The sequence below is a fragment of the Myotis myotis genome, unplaced genomic scaffold (assembly GCF_014108235.1).
Source record: "Myotis myotis isolate mMyoMyo1 unplaced genomic scaffold, mMyoMyo1.p scaffold_m19_p_11, whole genome shotgun sequence".
NCBI classification, from domain to species: Eukaryota; Metazoa; Chordata; class Mammalia; order Chiroptera; family Vespertilionidae; genus Myotis; species Myotis myotis.
In genome coordinates this window covers 8,110,040-8,131,597 of record NW_023416315.1, presented here as the reverse complement: position 1 = coordinate 8,131,597, position 21,558 = coordinate 8,110,040, and positions in this window count along the sequence as shown.

Genomic DNA, 21,558 nt, shown 5'->3' with positions numbered 1-21,558 from the left:
ATACATATATATGTATATATATGTGTGTGTGCATATATATATATACATATATATATATATATATGACTTATTATGAGGGATTCATTGGCTCATGTGGTTATGGAGGCTGAGAAGCCCCATGATCTGCCATCCACAAGGTGGAGGCCCAGGGAAGCTGGTCCAAGCCTGAAGGCCTGAGAATCAGAAGAGCCAATGGAGTAGGTCCCAGTTCAAGTATAAAGTCCAAAGAACCAGGAGCACTGATGTCCAAGGGCAGGAGAAGATGAAGTCCTGCCTCAAGCAGAGAGAGCAAATCCATCCCTCCTCAGTCTTTTTTTTTTTTTAATATATTTTATTGATTTCTTACAGAGAGGAAGGGAGAGGGATAGAGAGTCAGAAACATGGATGAGAGAGACATCGATCAGCTGCCTCCTGCACACTCCCCACTGGGTATGTGCCTGCAACCAAGGTACATGCCCTTGACCGGAATCGAACCCGGGACCCTTGAGTCTGCAGGCCGACGCTCTATCCACTGAGCCAAACCGGTCAGGGCTTCTCCTCAGTCTTTCTGTTCTTTTCAGGCCTCAACAGATTAGATGGTACCCACCCAGCCTGGAGAGGGCAATCTTGTTTATTCAGTGCACTGATTCAAATGGTAATCTCTTCTAGAAGCACCCTCACAGACACACCCAGGCATACTGTTTTACCAGCTACCTGGACATCCCTTAGCCCCGTCACGTTGGCACATAAAATTAACCATCATGACACTTAGTTCTAGATACAAAAACTGTGTTCACTCAGAGTAGTTGACACATAGTCAGCGCCTGCTATGTGCCAGCCACTGTTCTAATTGTTTTACATATAGTAACTCTTTCAAGTCTCACAACAACCATAAAAGGCAGGTTGTCATAATCCTGTTTTTGCATATGAGAAAATTCTGGTCTACAGAGTTTAAGTAACTAAAGTCACAAGACTAATAATTGGTGGAGTCAGAATTTACAGCTGCAGAGCTCCACTGTACTGCCAATGAATTCTCAATTCCTGGCATGATATCTAGCACATAACAGGCATCCGATAACTATTTAATGAATAAATTATAAGTGATAAGAATCACTTCATGATGGTGTTTTTTTGCTGACAGCAAAATTTAAGGGCACATGTAGTATACATGTGATTCTATTTCATATTATTTTGTGTGTTTCTTCATTGATTTATCCATTCAGCAACAGATATTTTTCAAATACTTTTCACATTTGGGAACTGTGCTAGGTGTGAAAAATATAGAAGTAAACAAATGATGTGGTTCTTATTTTCATGGATTATATAGTCTAATGGGAGCAGAAAGCACTCAATATTCAAACATAAATTCAGTCACAAATTCTTAAATGTATAAGGAAGAACAAGTTCAAAAATAAAATTGGCATCATATAGTTATTAAGGAGAAGTGGGCAGTTGAGGAAGGATCTGGGGGGAGGTGAAATTTTATGTGACACATGAATGGATAACTTCACAAGGCCTACAAGGTGGAGGTACGACAGGTAAAGGGCACTTGAGAAGATTTTAAAGCAGGAAAATCTGTACTTTCAGGAGAGTTACAAAGAAAAGGCTATTCTGACAGAAGCTAAGGAACAAGGGGCTCAGCGGTTTATAGAAGAACACATGGAACCATGAAGAATCCATCTGAAATGGAAGAATTGGCTCCAGAAGTCTTATTCAGGGAGTTATGCAATTCAATGTGCATTTAAAACTTTTTATTTTTTACTATCGAATTATAGGGGTGACATTGGTTAACAACATTATATAGGATTCAGGTATACAATTCTACAACACATCATCTGTCCATTGTGCATTTTAAAACATCCTTTTTCTTAGCTACAGAGATAGTGAGTAATCTCCTGACCTCCATTTTTATAAATCTGTAAGCACTTTTCCTAGAGATACAGTTCTAGCAGTTAAATGTTACTTAAATGTTTTACACATTTTCTTAAACCACAAAGACTGTAATATCTCTAGTACAAGAACTTTTTTTTTCAATTACAGTTTACATTCAATAATAGTTTATATTGGTTTCAGATGTATGGCATAGTGGTTAGACAAGCATAAACTTTACAAAGTGTTGCCCCTGATATTTCCACTGCCCACCTGGCACCATACATAGTTATAACTACGTTATTGACCATATTTTCTATACTTTATATCCCCATGGCTATTTTGTAACTACCAACATGTACTTCTCAACCCCTTCACCTTTGTTCCCCAAACCCCTCCTTCTGGCAACCATCAGTCTGTTCTCTGTATCTATGATTTCGTTTCTGTTTTTTTGTTTGTTTATATTGTTCTTTAGATTCCACATATAGGTGAAATCATATAATATTTGTCTCTGACTGACTTAGTTTAATTAGCATAATGCCCTCAAGGTCCATTCATGCTGTCCCAAATGGAAAGATTTCATTTCCTTATATGTTTTATTAAAATCTCACTGTTAATCCATTTATTGTTTAGTACCATGTTAATTAACCTCCATGTCTTTGTGCATTTCATTTAGTTCTTTTTCAGGGTTTTTTTTCTGTTCCTCACTTGGGCATGTTTCTTTGTCGTTCTATCTTGACTGCCTCCCTGTATTTCTTTCTGTGTATTAGGTAGATCTGCTATGTTTCCCAATCTTGGTGTGCTGGCCTTCTGCTGTAGGTGTCCTGTGGGGCTTGGGAGCAGTCTCCTTGATCACCAAGCAAGAAGCTCCAGGATTGTCTCTTGTGTGGGTAGGTGAGCCCTCCTGTTGTAGTTGAGTCTTAGTTGCTGATGGCTTGTCTGTTTGTGGATTTAACTCTCAGACTCATTGACTTTGAGGATTGATCTTGACCACAGTGTACAAGCTGCTGTGCATGTGCCAACCCCACAAAGAGGAATTTGCCTTAGCTGGGTCTGGTGCCGGCTGAGATCTCCCTTTGGAGATGTTACCTGTGACACTAATTGGTTCATACTCTAATGTAGTCCGAAGCCCTCACTGGGTGTATTGGTTCTGAGGCCTCTTGGGAGGAATTCAGGTACAGGTCAATAACAAATGCGGCCTGTGACCAGCCCTGGGCTACCTGTTTGGAGCTACAAAGTGGCTACCTCTGCTGGGCTTGAGTGTGTGTTTGTGTGTCGGGGGGGGGGGGGGGGGGAGGAGCAAGTTGCACATAAAAGCCCATTTCCACCAGGTCAAAGCCTGGGGATGGTTAGTAAAAAGATCATGGCACCCTGAGATCTGCCTTTGCCTGCTGTCTGCCTGTTAGGCTCAGTCATTGAAAGATCCGCTTGCAGTACAAAAGTTGGGTGAGGTAGGTTTTCAGTGAGTCACCAGGTAAGGGCGAGCAGTGTTCACCAGGTTGATACTAAATCACACTCAGCACCAGTTTGTGGTCTGAGCAAAAGTCTCAGAGTACACCAAAGCCTGCCGTCACCTGCAGGTGCTTGCGTACCTTTGTGGTGGGGTAAGGTCTCAGGGAGTCAGCAGGGTGAGGTGAGCAGACTCAAAAAGACTAAAACTTGGCCGTGTGAAGGGAGGGCTCTGCCCAGGAATGGTGGTTCCATTCCCACATGCAAGGGAAACGTGGTTCCTGCCCTCGGGCCCCACAGCTCAGTCTTTCTCCGATTCTGCCCAGACCTTCTTGGGCGCCTTCCTAGACAACCTGCACTGTGGCCCAGGCTGGCCATGGGCAGCTGACAATTTCACAGGGTATGAGCCTGGCAGGGTGGGGCCACTGGCAATTGGCTGGCTGGGGCTAGTGGATCTCTTGTGGGGGAGCATTGGCAGTCAGGTGCAAGCGGGGGAGGGGGCAGTGGACCCTGCCCCAGAGCCACACAATTCCTTCTCTAACATCTCCTCAGTCCACCCAGGCCTCTAGACCATGGGCCCAGGCAGGTGACTCTTCTGCAGAGTGTGAGCTCAGCACGGTGGATGACAGGGTGTTGGAAGGGTGGGACTATTGCATTCCCTAAGGCGGATGCAATACGGAGGGTAGTGCAGACCTAGGAAGGATTGCATCTGTTGGTGGCATGGAAGAGGGCCTCAGCACAGGGACCCTGCTGGCTGTCCCTTCAGCTCTCTCCCTGGAGCCACACACCCTGTTGCCGTGGTCCAACCCCAGCAGGTCCAGGGGTTCCCAAAGGCGTAGACAGAGTCGGCGAAGAAGGAAGGACACAGAGACAGTGTTCAGTTGATCAGCAGCCTAGCCAGGATCTCCAGCCAGGATCTCCAGCCAAGTTCTGGTCTGGATCTCCAGAGAGGTTCTGCTGCTTATTGTCTTGTTACATCCGTATTTATACCAGTTGATTTTAATCCTGTCAATTTCTATTACAAAGGTTAGGGCGTTTCTTATCTCCATTCCAGGGAGTAAAGATTATGTAGCTTAAGCATGATTGTTTGTAGTTAAAGTGATTAACTACCCGCCTGGCACTTAGTTAAGGAGTTTCATCCCCTCCCTGACTTCAGGGAAAAATCCCTACCTGGGGAAACAACCTTTCTCGGAGAGGTGACCTTGGTTAAAACACACAGCGCTAAGGGGAGCAAACATATTAAGAACAGTATGCTATATACGCCAGGTCCCTTGAAACATATGCTGTGCAGATGTTTCTTTCCTGCAGCGACTGTGTCAAGCAGCAAGGATGGACCGGCTTCCGGCACCCTGTCTCTTCTGGCGTGACTCCAGACCGCTCCGAGCCCCCTCCGCTTCAGCTGGAGCCCAGGACAAATGGCTGTAAATTAGATTTTGTGTGTTGACCCTAGAAGAGGGCACTTGGGTTTCTAGAAGACTCTTGTCTTTCCCTTGCAGACAGAATCCCCACTGATTTTCACAGCCGGAGGTTATGTGAGTTCCTTTTCCTAGCACTGGTGCATGAGCTGGGGGCTTGGCACGGGGATGAAACCCCCACTTCCCATGGGGGCCTTTGCAGCTGAGATGTCCCTCCTGATTCCCAGTCACTGCACATGGGTGTATTGTCAGCTTTTTACCCCTCTGCCCTTCCTACCAGTTGACAGGGCTTCTGTCAATTCTTGGTTATAAGACTTCCTCTCAGTTAGTCTTCAGTTGGTTATTATTGTTTATTGTTTTATATTTTAATTGTAATTTCAGTTGGTTCCTGGGAGGAGTTGAGTATAATTTCCACCTACTCAGCCACTGTCTTGGATCCAGGACTAACTTTTATAACTCCCTCTAAGGGTAGAGTTGAAAGCAGAAGATAGGTGTTTAATAATTTTTCCCTTTTAAAGTTTAATCCATTACAATATATTAAAAACACACACGTGCACACATGCGCACACAAACTCACACAAAACAGGGACATTGAGGTCTGTGGTCACGTTGCTAGAAGGTTCTTTATAGGGCTCACACATAGGTAGTGCAGGGATGCAGGCTGGTGGCATTTTATGGTTCAGTCTGAATCTGCCCCTATGAAATTCCCACCTTTGTTTTATAGACTCGACTTTACTCCACGTTAAGATAAGCATCTGAAAAGAACGGGAACACCTGCCTTCGTCTGAAGCTCCCATTCTCACTAACTGTAACTCTAGCCTTGCTCACAAAGCTCTAAGTAGCGAGTCTCTCCCCTGACGGACGCGCCTGGGTGAACGTGTATAAGGCACAATGCTTTTACCTGGGAATTTCTCTTTTGTCAAAAAGAATTCCTGTTTTGCAATTTTGAAATTGAAAAAAAACTATACTAGTGAAAGACATTTAAAAAACCCCCAATGAATGAATCTACTTTACTATTAAGGACAAAGAGGCAAATTATACGTTTCAAGCTCAAGGCAACAGCCATCACCACATTTCCAGTACTCTGTAAGGAGAACTGGTGTTTGGACTGATTTTTTTAAAGGCACATAAAGGACCAATGTTTTGTGAATATCAAATGTCAATCCTTGGCACACTGAAGCTACTCATGTGGACTAAAGCATTTTAGAAGTATTCTTCACAAGGGGAGAAGTAAAAGAGTTTGCCACTGAAGCCTGAATTTACCAGGAAACTCATCTGGAAGGAGTGTCCCACTCCTAAGCATTTTGATTAATTGATGTTCTACTGTACAGTCATTAGATTCCAGTGTGTAAACACCAAAAAGGAAAATCATGATGATGTAGCATTTATTGAATCCCCTGGAATGGGCAAATGATTACTTGGAGACAAACAAAAGAAGCCTACACAGTCAGAGCAAACAGCCCCTTCAAGATAGGCAGGCACACTGAAGTTTTCTTGCCACAACTTTTCTGATTCCTTTGAAACCAAGTCTTTGAATATACATGAGTGTTACACATTTTTTATTTAAGCCATGGCGTTTACGGAATTATTTGTAAATGTTCTGTAAAATTTGTTGCAATATGATTAGTAATAGATTTAGTGTGAATAGTGAGGAAAAAATAGCCGTGGAATGCATTTTGTAAATGCCAGGCATAAAGCAATTTATCTGTGGTGCTAGAGATCAAAAGTTCAGGTGTACACATTATGCCATGCACATTTCGGCAAAAAGTACTTCTTTCACAGAAACATATTTTAGGCAAATATTTTTAAGATCAGAAATTTGGGGGATATTTTGGGGAAAAATACCAACAAGTAAAGAAATACACCATAAGGCATGCATTTTCTTCTGATCATTACCCATGGAAGGAATATTGTTCAGTGTTCACACTAGATGTGACCAGCAGGAAAAACCCAATTTATCTGCCCTAAGCCTCATTAGTGCATAGGATGTTGGGGACTGGATTGGCTATGGACTGTGTGGTGGAAGGTCTTTGGACCTTCCATGACAGGTTTGGTTTGTAATTGGGATGATTCAATACATAAAATAAGTGGCCTTAAAAAGAACTATTTATATAAAAGCCTAAGCAACCGCTATGACCGGTCGACCAGTCACTATGACATGCACTGACCACCAGGGGGCAGACACTCAATGCAGGAGCTGCTCCCTGGTTGTCAGTGCGCTCCCACAGCCAACCTCCCTCACCGGGCCAACCTCCCGCAGTCCCTACCCCTGGCTGGCTGGTCCCGATCGGGACTGGGCGAGATGGCCAATCTCTCTGATCACCAGCCAGGCCAAGGGACCCCACCTGTGCACAAATTTGTGCACCAGGCCTCTAGTTCAAATATATTTCTCCCTGCAGCTTTGTTGGAACTTTAAGTGCTCCACACATTTGTTGAAAATTCACTCACTCTCTTTCTTTGCTGCCCCTGTTCATTGAAACAAAGGAAGAAAGAGGGGTGCACTACTTTACCTTCAGTTTCAAAATGATGATAGATACTTGGCCTAATTGCTAAGGACTCAACTTAGAGTCAGATATTTCACTGTATTTTTGTTGTTAAAACACATTTCTAGGGCCAGATAAAAGATGATTCTTTGCCTATTTTTGTGAACTTGTGTTTACATTGATCACTAAAATCAGAATGTAGCATATCCCAGTGATGGCAATCCCATCCCACAGGAGCCATCACCTGACGCTCCCACCCAGGGTAGTAATGCTAAATAGCCAAGCCCTCTGGACACATTTGAAACCTCAAAACAGCAGCCAAGGCAGCCACTGCTCCACGGGCATTGACACAAGTTGACCATCCATTTTACCACTATTGGCATACACAATACAGTCTTGGTTGCTATATATAAATCAGCTCTTAGACCTGCCTGTTTTAAACTTAGTGCAAGTTAATGACCTGAGTTGTTCTTTTTTGCTTCTTTGTTAATGCTCACATGAGAATATTTTTTCCATTGCTTTTCAGAGAGAGTGGAGAGGAGAAACATGGATATGAGACACAGCGATTGGTTGCCTCCTACAAGCACCCCCACTGGGGCAGGGAGCGAAACTGCAACTCAAGTACATGCCGGTGACCAGGAATCAAACCCATAGCCCTTCAGTGCATGGGCCAATGTTCTAACCATTTAGCATCACTGGCCAGGGTGGTTTGTTCTTTTGGCAATGCTCAGCCTTGACTCTGTAATCTTAGTGTTCTGTCTCATTTCTCCTCTGGCTGATCTCTGAGGGCTGTCAGGTGTCGGGGAGTGGGCTGGCTGTGTAGCTGTGTGGTTGAAGGTCTTTAGAGGCCCCCTCCATTAGCTGCTCAATATTCTTTGTATCCCGATGGCCCTTTCCCTATTGGCACTCAAGGCTGAAATCTGACTGATGAACCGTGGTTTGTTGTTTCCACTTAGCTGATGCTCTGTGGGGGTTGTCATTCATTTCCCACAGGCTGGCATGGTCTCTTCTCTGCTTTTGGTGGTTGTGGAACACCACATCTCTGTCACATTCCCACCAGGCCCACATCCAGCAGTCCACCATGGTGTGGTCCCATACGGCCCACTGCTGGCATGGGGAGCTCGAAGGTGCCAACGAAGGCTCTGTTTGTCTTACCCTGCTCTTATTTGGGCTAGAATGCACTATGTTGGCACAGGTCTCTGGCACTGATCTTCAAAATCATGAAGGGGGAGTTTGGGGACATAACTCCTCCCTATGCTTTCTGAATTATTCCAATTTATTTATTTTCTCTTTCTGGGTTGAACTTGGGAAAGAGGAAGATTGGTACATGTGTCTCTGCCCGACCATTTTCTTATTTCCTAAATACTCCAGGGAGGAGAAGTGGCAGGTTTTCCTCTCTTGAGCCAGAATCTCTGGGGTAGAACCTAAGGGTCTATAGTCTAACAAGCTCTCCATGTGATTCTGAACTGGCTTTGGTTGGCTCCTCTTTCTTTTTAAGATTTTATGGAAAATAGGTAATTATTTTCTCATAAAGAGAAATTTATGACCAGAGCCCTTCATGATTGACCCTATGTGTGAGAAAATGAGAAAACATCTTGTTTTTTTTTTGTTTGTTTGTTTTTTTTTAATTAAATCTTTATTGTTCAGATTATTACATTTGTTCCTCTTTTTTTCCCCCCCATAACTCCCCTCCTCCCAGCTCCCGCCCCACCCTCCGCCCTCACTCCCCACCCACTGTCCTCTTCCATAGGTGCACGATTTTTGTCCAGTCTCTTCCCGCATCTCCCACACCCCTTTCCCCCCCAAGAATAGTCAGTCCATTCCCTTTCTATGTCCCTGATTCTATAATGATCACCAGATTATTTATTCACTTGATTCTTAGATTCACTTGTTGATAGATGCATATTTGTTGTTCATAATTTGTATCTTTACCTTTTTTTTTTCTTCTTCCTCTTCTCAAAGGATACCTTTCAGCATTTCATATAATACTGGTTTGGTGGTGATGAACTCCTTTAGCTTTTTCTTATCTGTGAAGCTCTTTATCTGACCTTCCGTTCTGAATGATAGCTTTGCTGGATAAAGTAATCTTGGTTGTAGGTTCTTGGTGTTCATCACTTTGAATATTTCTTGCCATTCCCTTCTGGCCTGCAAAGTTTCTGTTGAGAAATCAGCTGACAGTCGTATGGGTATTCCCTTGTAGGTAACTGGGTTTCTTTCTCTTGCTGCTTTTAAGATTCTCTCTTTGTCTTTTGCTCTTGGCATTTTAATTATGATGTGTCTTGGTGTGGTCCTCTTTGGATTCCTTTTGTTTGGGGTTCTCTGCGCTTCCTGGACCTGTAGGTCTATTTCTTTCACCAGGTGGGGGAAGTTTTCTGTCATTATTTCTTTAAATAGGTTTTCAATATCTTGCTCTCTCTCATCCTCTGGCACCCCTATAATTCTGATGTTGGTGCGCTTGAAGCTGTCCCAGAGGCTCCTTACACTATCTTCATATTTTCGGATTCTTTTTTCATTTTGCTTTTCCAGTTGGGTGTTTTTTGCTTCTTCGCATTTCGAATCTTTGACTTGATTCTTGCGCTCCTCTGGTCTGCTGTTGGGTGTCTGTATAATATTCTTTATTTCAGTCAGTGTATGCTTAATTTCTAGTTGGTTCTTTATCACAACATCGAGGGTCTCATTAGATTTCTTGAGGATCTCACTACATTTATCGGCGGTCTCACCAGTCTTTTCGAGGGCCTTACTAAGTTTATCGGCAGCTTCTAGACAGTTCTTAAGAGATCTTAAAAGTGTGGTTCTGAACTCAATATCCTCCATTGACAGTTTTGTCCCGTTTCTTTGTCTCCGCATTTTTTATGCTTTCTTGGTGCACCCCCTAGTGGTCTTTGTCCGCAGTCTTGTTGCCTTTAAGCCTTGATTGATGTCGGCAATACCGGGGTGATTTGACCTCCAGGCTAACTGGCTATAAGAGTCTGCTGTGTCTGTAGTGGGAGGGCTTCTGTGCTGGATCTCTAGGGCAGTGCTAATCTAGCCTTTGCCTGAGGCTATCCGGCAAATGGCGCTGCGCAGGGCTTGGGCGGGGCGGGTCCCCGGGGATCTACAGGGTGGGCGGAACAAGCAGTTATGGCGACTCTCAGTTCCTTCCCCAGGGGCTCTGCCTCTCAGAGCCCCAGCAATGGCTGCAAACCTCGGAGAGAAAGCTGCCTTCGAGTTCCGACCGAAGCCAGACAGTCCCGTTTCTCCCGTTTGAGTGTCGGTCCCCAGAGACTCGCCCGGATCTGGAGCTCAGAGTCTGAAACTCCCTCCCGATTGAAAACAACAACCGCGCCCTCCGCCGCCAGCCCGCTCCGCGCGCACACTCCGCACCTGAGTATTTCACTTCAGCACTGCGCCTCCTCTGAGTGTGGGTATGATATTCTCTTTCCTCCTAGTTGTAGAATTTCCACTCAGCCAGCCTTCCCGTGGTTCTGGGTGATGTCCGTTCTGTCCTTTAGTTATATCTCTGAAGTGGTTGTTTGAGGCAGCGATCTCCGGCGTTAACCTATGCCGCCATCTTGGTTTCGAGAAAACATCTTGAATAATCTCTATATTTTCAGGGACAGAGCTCAAATTTTGAATTAATTCTGTAACAAATCCTATTCTCTATTTTTCCCCCTATTCTTCCCTCATCACCCCAACCAAATAGTTACCCTGGCCAATGAGTCAGAAAGTAATAATCTTAGAAAGAAAAAAAAAGTGCATTTATTCTTTCCTAGCTATTTAGCCCTTACAGTATATAACAAAATGTACATAGCATCCAATGTAACGTGCTTCAAATCACATTGTCAAAACATGTTTGGTAACAACATGGCCAGGTACCATTAAAGTGAACATTTCTATCCAATGCAGCATCCTCTGACTTACAAACCCCATTTTGTATCCAACACTGCTTGGATTCAAATTGTTGGAACCATCTCCTCATTACCTACCTGTGGACTTCTATTACTTAATTACAAGGGATTCTGTGGTGTTCTACCTGCTGTAATTCTTAGTTCACATTCTCTTTGATGGCATGGTAAGATTTACCTTTCTCCTAAATTTTTGGTGGCTAGAGTGCAGATTTCAGAAACTTACCTGCTTCTTATACCTGACAAATTATTTAATATCTTGTTTACTGCAGTTTGACCCCCATAATAACCCCCTTTGTCCTAACTCTTGCTACTGATCAGGTGTTGACACCTGCGTCTTATAGGTTAATTGTTTCACATCTGATTGACGCAGACCAGTGGCTCTCAAACTTGAATTTGCATTAGAATTACATGGAGGGCTTGTTAAATCAGAGGTAGCTGAACCCAGGTCTGATTCAGCATGTGCAGTAAGCAGAATAATGTCCCCTAACGATGTCCACATCCTAGCACCTATAACCTATGGTTAAGTTACTTCCATGGCAAAAAGGAGTTAAGTTTACAGATAGATTTAAGGCTGCTAATAAGCTGACCTTAAAATAAAGAAATGAATCTGGATTATCCAGGTAGCTCAATGCTATCACAAGGATATTTAAATGTAGAAGAGGGAAGCAGGACAGGTCAGAGTGGGGTACTGTGAGAAGAATTGCAGTCTCTGAAGATGGAGTGACGTGGCTGGGAGCCAGAGTGTGGGCAGTCCCTCAAAGTGCAAAAGAGCAAGAAAACAAATTCTCTCCTAGAGCTTCCAAGAGGAATGCAGGCCTGCTGACACAATGATTGCAGGACCCATTTCAGACTTTTTGACCCCAAGAACTATAAGATAATAAATCTGTGGTTCTTATAATCCAATACGTTCATGATACTTTGTTACAGCAGCAGTAGAATACTAATGCAGTCTGGCTGGAGTGGGGCCAGTGATGCTGATGATGCTAGTTGTGGGATCACACTTTGAGAACCATGAATTTAGGCTCTATTTGTACCTCTGACTGTTGAGGCTTCTTCAGTTGTGGTGCATTTACTGTAGGGTCACCTGCATTATCTCCACCTCCTGGTGTCCTCTTATGTAATCCCCTTTCACTGGCTGTGGGTGGGACCTGTATCTTGCTTCTAACCAAAAGAATATGGCAAAGCCCTGTGTGGTGTGGCTCAGTTGGTTGAGTGTTGTCCCATGAACCAAAGGGTTATAGGTTGGATTCCTGGTCAGGGCACATACCCAGGTTTTGTATGGGAGGCAACCAATTGATGTTGATTTCTAACATTGATGTTTCCCTCCCGTTTCTGTCCTCTTTCTCTCCCTTCTTCTCTCTCTCTAAAATCAATAAAAGCATATTTATTAAAAAGGAATATGGCAAGCAATTTGATGTTTCTTCTGAGATTTTTGTATAAGACTTTGTATTACTAATGGACTCACTCTTTTTCTCCGTTACTGTCTTTGAAGAAGCAAGTTGATATGTTGTGAGAAGGCCTATAGAGAGGGCCACATGGCAAGGAACTGATAGTGACCTCTAGGAGCTGAATATGACCTCTAGTTGCTCACATACAGTGAGAAGTCAGAGCCTTCAGTCGTACAGCTGCAGGTAGTTGATACCTGTCAACATCTGAGTCAGCTTGGAAGTGTTGTAGTCTTCAAATGAGCCTGCAGATGAGAACACAGCCCAGCCAACACCTCAATTGCAGAAGGGCTAAGCAGAAGCCCTAGTTAAGTTGTGCCCAGACTCCTGATTGATATAAACTGTGATAGAATAAATACATTAAGTTACTCAATTTTTTTTATCATTGGTTACAAAGCATAGAAAACCAGTAGTATAATAATATAGTCCAGAGAATGGAATAGATAGAGCTAATTTCTGGCAAGAGAAAAGTCAATGGATCTCAAAGTGGGGATCATGTCTGTTGTTTAGTTTGAGTCTATAATAATAAAGACTATAATACTTCATTTATGAAGTATGTTCTATGTGCCAGACATTGAAACTGTCCTGAAAGTTTTATACCCACTACCTTACTGAATCTTTGAAGTAGCTACTAGCCCACTGTACATATAAAGAAATTGAGGCCCCAAGAGGTTAGGCAGCATTCTGATGTCCCAGAGTTAGTCAGTAACAGGGCCAGGATTGTAATATGAATTTGTCTGACTCCAAAAGTTATACCCTAATCATTGGTGCCGAGATACCACCCTGAAGTGGCCATCACACATAGGTATTTTGGGGGTTTACTAATCACACAGTCTCCCAATGGTGACTGTGACTTTCTCTGTGCATGAGCTATGGCTTGGGAAATAGTAAATGATAACAGTCACACTCATAATTTTGTGTCCATTCAGCCTGTGATCTTTCCTTTGAGTCCTGCTGGCCTCGGAGCATCTGCGATGTACTCTACTATCTCCTAAGGTCTGTCCCAGAAAGGCGCTGAGGTGAAGATATTCCCATCAGAAGTTTAGATTATAGGGAAAGAAACAGGACTTGCTTGTATGAAAACATTTAAAATCCGGAAACAGGAGTGCTTGATTAAACCATTTGTCTACATAAAATATTTCCCTTAATTTGCTCATAATGGATGATTTCTGTACATTCATGAGGACGGGGACGAGACTGATTTTCAGCAGACCCACGCGGTTGTAACCACATTCATAACTGTCTCATTTATGAATCTCGGCACACCCATAGAGTTTAACGAAGTAGAAAATTAAGAGCTCAGAGGGTCGTTGAGCTCTATGACTATGTGCAAATACGCTTAACACACATCTCAGTAGTGGTGTGGAGGAAGTGTTCTCACCTCATACCCAATTCAAGACAACCAACGGGGCTAACTCAGCACTTTGTCTGAAGAGACATCTGAAATACATCAAGGAAATGAATTAACTGTCAAAAACTTCATTTATTCTGCTGAGATTATAAAATGCAGCCTGAGAATTCCTCTGAAAGATGGCTGAGGGAGCTCCGAGGGAGCTGTGGTTAATACCCATCGTGGAAGGTCTCCTGGCCGCTGAGGTGAGGAAGCCAAGGATGAATGGAATGAGGCAGACCCGGCATGACTGGAGCTGGAGGAGGAGAGTGATTTGGGAGCAGCGAACTAGGGCAAGTCATGGCAAGGACCGAAGTAGCAGCACAGCCAATGCAGTTGTGGTAAATTCTCCCATGAAGTTTTTATTGAGGAAATAAGTCCTATTCCTCCCAGCCTTTTCCAAGTTGCCAACACTCTTTCCCTTCTTCCCCCGCCCCCCCCCCCCCAAGACTATTCTTTGGAGCAGCGGTTCTCAACCTGTGGGTCGCGAACAATGAAAATACATCCTGCATATCAGATATTTACATGACGATTCATAACAGTAGCAAAATTACAGTGATGAAGTAGCAACGAAAATAATTTTATGGTTGGGGGTCACCACAACATGAGGAACTGTATGAAAGGGTCACGGCATTAGGAAGGTTGAGAACCACTGCTTTGGAGGATGGTATGTCAAAAGAAGTTGGGGAGGGACAAAGGTTCTAAGTTAATGGGCTTCTTTTTCAGACATTGGAACGTTATATTGCCCTTGTTCAGTGATAAAACGACAGGACAACCAGGTGAGGTGGTTCATTCCATTAGAAAATGGAATGAGCCACATGTGATAAAAGGAACCCGTAAAGATTGGGCTCCATGATGGAAAAATGGATGGTATTAAAAACAGTGTTGCTTTTACACTATTTACATATTTGCAATCTTTTAACAACAACCCTTTCTTCCACCTTCCTCCCAGGAATGTTCAAGACCTGGGCTCTTTCCTTTTCCACCACCGCATGGAGGACACACCAGTGAGCAGTAACACTTGCCAGTGCTGAGTTGTCGTCTTCCCTAATCACGTAGGGACTCTGTGAAGACACAGTATGTTCATTTTGTAGATAAGGAAACAGCAGTTCAGTAGGTTTAAGCAGCTTATCCAAGGTCACCCAATTAGTAAGGGTGGAGCCATGGCTTAAATAGCAGAGCTATTAAAAAGAATAACTGAACCACTCAAATGGCTTATCTGGCTTAAATTCAAATGCCTGTAGAGAAAAATAAACCTGAGGCAAGTAACTAAAAGAATCTTCCAGGAAATATAAGAAAAGCAGAATATGTGCAAATGTGCATACAGGGGCAAAGATAGAGAGGAAGAAAACATTTTCCAAACATTGTCTAGAGCCTGGCCAGTGTGGCTCATTTGGTTGTGCATCCGGAGGTCCCTGGTTCGATTCCTGGTCAGGGCATATGCCTGGGTTGCAGGCTCGATCCCCAGAGGTGGGCATACGGGAGGCAGCCGATCCATGTTTCTCTCACATCGATGTTTCTCTCTCTCTCTCCCTCTCTCTCAAGTCAATAAAAACATACAAAAAAAAAACCACAACAACAACAAAAACACAACATTGTCTAGAAATAGGGCTAGAGGTTGAGGGAGAAGATGTGAGAGGTGAGACACGAGGAAAGAGATTCAGTTGGGAACCAGAGAGAACGTGGGGCCATTGCCCCATGTGCTTGGCTTTCTTCTTCGGCAGCTTTGTCTGCCCTGGTACAGCTGGGCCCTGAAGACAGACCTTCCACAAACTGCTCCCAAGGTAGTTCTGGTTAGACTAGACGCAGAAGCGCCAGAACTCTTGCAAGGAAGGTGATTCTTTTGACATTTCCTGTCCCGAAGATTCAAGGGGCTCAGGCAAAGCTCTAAACCTGAGGAAACTCGGTGAACTTCTCCAGGTTCACCAGATCCAGAGAGAGAGCCCCACAAGCTGACAGCAGCTCTCACCAGCAGCAAGGATTTATGTGCCACATTTCAAAAGACATGCGTTTTAAGGATTTCTTGCTGTGTGAGAAACCAATGGGGCAAAATGGAGTGGAAGAAAAGTACACCTGATTGTAATTAATGCTGACAGTAATCTCCAGCTTTCATTCTGAAAACAGCCAGATGGGAAAGTTGGAACTGTTAATAATAGAAAACATTGCCATCCACAGTTCCTGGAGTCATAACTCTTTAAAGACTATTTGGATTCCAGATCTCTACAGACCAGCGAAGCCAGATGCTGCTCAGCCTCTCCACAGCCGTGGGCTGTATGCAAGGAAACAGAGGAAAGTTGTGCTCTTAGCCTCTGAGCTTTGATAAGAAATCTATGTGTGGGAGACCTGGGGCTGGGGAGAGAGAGGAAGGCAAAGACAGGGCAACGAAATGTGGGGCCAGACTGTGGCATGGAAACATCTGAACTGACAGCCTCCTTGCACAGACCTCAGCCAGGGAGGAGCCCATGAATCCTGTGGGGACCCAGCCCAAATGAGGTTTAAGCCACGCCTAGGAAAAGGGTGTCATTCTCCATGGGCCCAGTCAAATGTGGCTCAGCAGAGGTCAGGGCAGGGATTATATCTGAGGGGGGAGGGGGGGCAAGTGGGAGGGGGGCTACTGTTTTAGTGGAAAAAGAAGGACAGAAGGACACAACTTCTCAGAAAGCTGTCTCTCTCCCAAGAGCACTAGTCATGGGTTCATCTCCCCTCCCTCCTAACTGTCCAGAGAGCCTCTGCAGAGCTGGCAGAGCCATGGACGTGCCTGCCTTTGCCCTCAGTAGGTGGGTGCAGCAAGGAAATTGTAGAGATCCACACCCCCCCAGCCCCCCGGCACCACCCCCCCCCCTACACACACACACAGCATATTCCCTTAGGGCCTCAGAGAAAAAAGTTGGGTGCCAAGGGATTTCATGGCCAGAGAATTCCTAGGTGGGAGATGAAATATCGAGGTCCAAGGTGATAAATCCTTGATCAGAGCAAATGGGGAGGGTTGCTGCTGTGAACACTCTTTGCTCAGTCCCTTCCCGGTGCTTTTCAAGAGCATGGTGGGGGTCAACAGCACCCAGGTCCTGGGGCCTCATGGATGCTCGTGGAGGTCAGGAGGTTACAAGGACAGGGGCTGCCATGCAGTCCTTCCAGAAAGTCAGCCCTGTCCAGACAGGCCAGGCTGGCAGAGAGAATAGGTTCCCGGGAGGATAAAAGAGCCTGCAGATCCGAACCCTTTCATACTTAGAAAGGGCCCTGAGGGGCAGCCTGAGAGGCACTGAGAGAGGGGGAGGTTCAGCAACATGGAGGAGAGGATGTGGATTCCAGCTCCAGATTGAGCCTCCTGGGTTCCCTCAGAAGCTGCTGCAAGGAGGGTGAGCACTGAGTGTGTGGGCTTGCCCTCCCCCACCCCGGCCGCCAAAGCAGGAAGGCACAGAAAAGGAGGTGCCCACAGGCTGCCTGTGGGGAACCCCTTTAAAAGCAAACTCACAGTGACACTGCGGGTATGCTTTAAGATCAGGCCCGGAAGCTCTGTGTGGGCAATGATTTCGGGCGTGAGGCTGAATGAGGTGTCAGAATCCTTGCTGGTCCGGTACCGGTTGGCCTGAGAAGGTAGAAGGACGGAGGAAAAACACAGATAGGGGGAAACATTTCAACAAACACTCCTGGCAACCAAAAACGAACAAGATGGGATTCTATTGCCATGGAATAATTAGGCTAAAAACCCAACCTACTCTCTATCTCATTCTCATAAATACATTTAATACTTTGTACGGACAGCTGGGTAAATGTGAGAAAACCCGAGGGGGGAAAGCCAAGCACTGGGGTCAGCATCTGAATGGATGTGCTCAGAGTAGGGATCCAAGGACATTACAAGTAAAAAAAAAGTCTTAGTAATATTTCAACCTGCTCATGTTCAGACAGGAGAAAGCTTTCCTCCTCCAAATAAATATATACATGCATGAGACTAGAGTGAATCTGCTCAGTCCCAGACCCTTCCCCTAGCAGGCTTCCTCCTGGCCCGTGGAAGGGCCATAAATGTCCCCGAAGAACGGTGTGCCTGGGAGGAGCCGTCCGGAAACCATAAACTTCATTTTAAAAATTGGGAAGCTGAAGCAGTTTTCCCATGAAAACGCGAAGAAAGATACGTTCGAGGCCCTGAGGAGATGAGCACTCCTTATGCCCTCCCAGCTTGGGAAAGGCCCTCCACCTGGTACTGAGACTACAGGGAGCAACTGGCTCAGTTTGCCTCGTGGGTTTGGAGATTCTTCTGTTACAATTGACTTTCACATGTGACAAACCTGGCCTAACCTCCGATGCACAGTAGCCTCAGAGCAGCTCTACTTGAATGAGTGCTCGAAGGGCACGTCGTGGAACCTGTGGGGCCATCTGGCTGCCTGGTGCAGTCTTCTGAGCAAGTGCCCACAACACAGGACCTGGGCCGACTCCGGGGAATACGATGGAACAGGGCTTATGTCCTTCCTTTGCAGAAATAATATGTCACATCTCAGCGGCATCTTTCTTCAGGGGACTTCTGGGTACTTCCCAGGCGTTCATTGTAAACTCTTTATCACTGATTTGCAGTAAAGAAAATAAAGAAGAGGGAAAAAAGAAAAACATACCTAGTCAATGAACAAGATCAGTCGAGCAGCAAGGAGTGGAGTGGCCTCTAGGATAAGGGTCTTGGCTCTGCTCCCCCAGACAGAGTGAGAGACTCTGCCTGGACAAGGCCGGGGCTGGGGACACAGTTGGGGTTGACGAAAGCAAACAGTAATGCCCGAGTTGCTAGACGATTTGGCATTTCCCGATCGCCTCTCCGGTCAGTGCCGCCAGGCTGTAGGTGCCGAGAGAGGGGCCTGGGGGAAACAGGAGGAGACCTGGGATGATTAAACCAGTTCACTGAGCTTGGAAGAGGTTCCTGCGGAGATGGGCTGACTACGGCCGATAGAGCCATGGCTTTATAAAGGAGCCCAGGGGACAAATAGGACTGCAGGCCAGTCCATTTGACATGAATTGTGGGCCACGTTAAACTTCTTTTAAGAGTCAAACAGGAGAACATTAGGAAAGGCACAGGTTGTCTGGGGCGACCGGGGTGTCTTCAGGAAGGAAGGGGCATTGGATATCAGGAACGAAGGGAATTCTTTATAGATTTGGCTGATCTGGCAGAAAGAGGGGGCAAGGCCTGATGCTTGGAAAACTCACCACCAAGACGCAGGCAGGCAGCGCCCACAGTACAACTGTGCCAAGCAAGCTGTCACGAGAAATGAAGACACTCTAACAAAGAGAAGGGTTTCAAAGATTCCTCTACCGGGCATACTCTATTAACCTTTGCCATCAGGCAACTCAGAGAGCAGCATACACAGCCCTTTCTCAACAGTGCATTTCCCAAAAAAAACGTGTCCTCAGAATCCTGAGTGTGTGTGCTGGCCCTTGGAAATTGTTCTATATTAAAATAAATTTGGAAATGCTGCAGAGTGTTTAGATTTCCCTCTTGAGCAATACATAGTAGCTTATGAAAGCCCTAAGAAGTTCTGTGGGAAACAAGCATTTAAACTGTCTATATCCCTTTGTTCAGAGAGGTAAGCCAGTTCAGGTGTGGACTGGGCAGGGGCGAGCACAGCGCCCTATGGGCAGCAGGGGAAAGCCGCCACTATTTGCTGGAAGTGCTGGCAGAACTATCACAGTCTGAAGGAGTCATATTAGCATGATCAGCATTTGATCGTTTACTATGTGCTCGGAAAGCCTCTGAAAGCAGTGTGTGTACACAAATCTCAGTGAAGCCTCTGAGAAGGGCATGATGCCCATGGTAGTCATATATCTGAGAGAAGTCAAGCGATTCGCCTCGAACTGCACAGATAGAAGCCTGCTGGAGCTCAAATATGAACCCAACCACCTATCGTTGGAGGCTTTCCTCTCAACCTTTATTCCCAGGGTTTGCAAACTACGGGCCTGGGCCAAGTCCAGATTATTGCCTGTTTTGTATGGAGTGTTTATTGGAAACACAGATAAACTCACTTGCTTACCTCGAGTCGACAGCTGCCTTCACACTGCAGCCAGAATTGAGCCCTTGTGATAGAGACGGTAAAAGCTGAAAATATTTAATCGGGTCCTTTACAAAAAAAGTGTGCTGTTCCTGCTTTGTGCTCTTCTGCCTCTAGCTGGGGACTTGGAGCACATGGAGCAAGAACCTGCTCCTCGAACAGTGGAAAGAGCTTCTCAGGGTCTTAACAAATAGTTGTCTGTCCTAGAGCAAACAGACAACTGGACAGATCACCCGAGGGCAGGGCAGAGGCCCCTCTCAGGCTCTGACTTGCTGCTGTGGGGTGGAGAGAGGTGGTCGGTGACTTGGCATACACAGGAGAACTTTCAGTGTGGCCTGCACCAGAAGGTGGGTGAATTTTTCTGAACCAGTCAGAACTGCGGAGAGTGAAGCTGCGCTGGGCCTGCAATTGTTTTCTTCCCTGCACAAGTGTGGCCTGCAGGTGGGCTGCAAGCAGCCTTAGCCCTGCTGGGCTTCAAGAAACACCAGGCTGAGGCAGGAGGTGGGAGTTTGGCGCTGGTCCTGGTTTGAGCTACGAGCCCTCAGCTTGTGACTATGGGGAGCTGGAGGTCTTGGCCACGTGGGGATGGACTAAATTTTCAGGGCTCCTGAGCACAGCAGGTGGGGTTCTGGGATTAGCCCAAGGGATAATGAGCCTTGTACTAAACTAAATATCTTCTTAGATTTGAAGTCACTTTGTCCCATGTACTCTAGGCCCTGAAGACAGACTTAGAGGCAGTGGCCTGAGTAAAGGCTGGGAAAATAAAGAAAAGCTCTGCTGAGGTAGGTTTTGTTCAGTCTTTCCTTCCTCCCCGCTTTAAACCTCCTGTGGACCCCGAGAAAGAAGATAGGTACCAGGAACAGATCCTAGCAGCCGTTTCTACACAGAGGTCTGTCGTGCAAGCAGCCTTCCAGGGAGCTGCCTGCACAGAACTGCCTGCCTCCCACACTGTGTTTCTGCCCTCTGATCCCACCCTTATAAAGGAGTTTCTAGAATCCAATTTCAATCAAAAGGACTGAAACTTTCCCCAAACAATTGGAACTATAGTCCCATCAGCTTCTTTACTGACCTATCAGAGCAGCTCCATTCTGACCAATCAGGACACTGCTTTTTGGATCAATCAAACTGTGAGGGTCTAGAGTCCTCATTTGCGTGAAGACAGATCAGTCAGGGACCAGGGACAGGGACTTCTCTCTATATGTCAGCTCCCCTCTGGCTAGAAAAGGGCAGTTTTCCTTTCCATCGAAGACTGTGGTTTCCCCACATGAGATGAAATACCTAAGACATCTCCCTGGAGCAGACAGAGCTGTCTAACCAGAGAGGGTCTTGCCCCCAGGGCTGCCTCACAGCCATGCTGTTTCATAATTAAGCTATAACACTATTGAGCTGTTCCATAGCGGTGGCGTTCTGACCATCATGCTGCATCACAATTAAGCTTTTTGCACTGGGTAAAGTTTCTTTCTTCACTGCACCACAAATTGAGGATTCCTATGGGTGTTGAATTGGTGCCACTGACCATGTATGGACACTCCAAAGATTCAGAGGTGTAGGTTTGGACCAGACAGTCTGCACTGCTGACAAGTAACTTGGATGATTCTCATAGTATTGATTCTTGTCC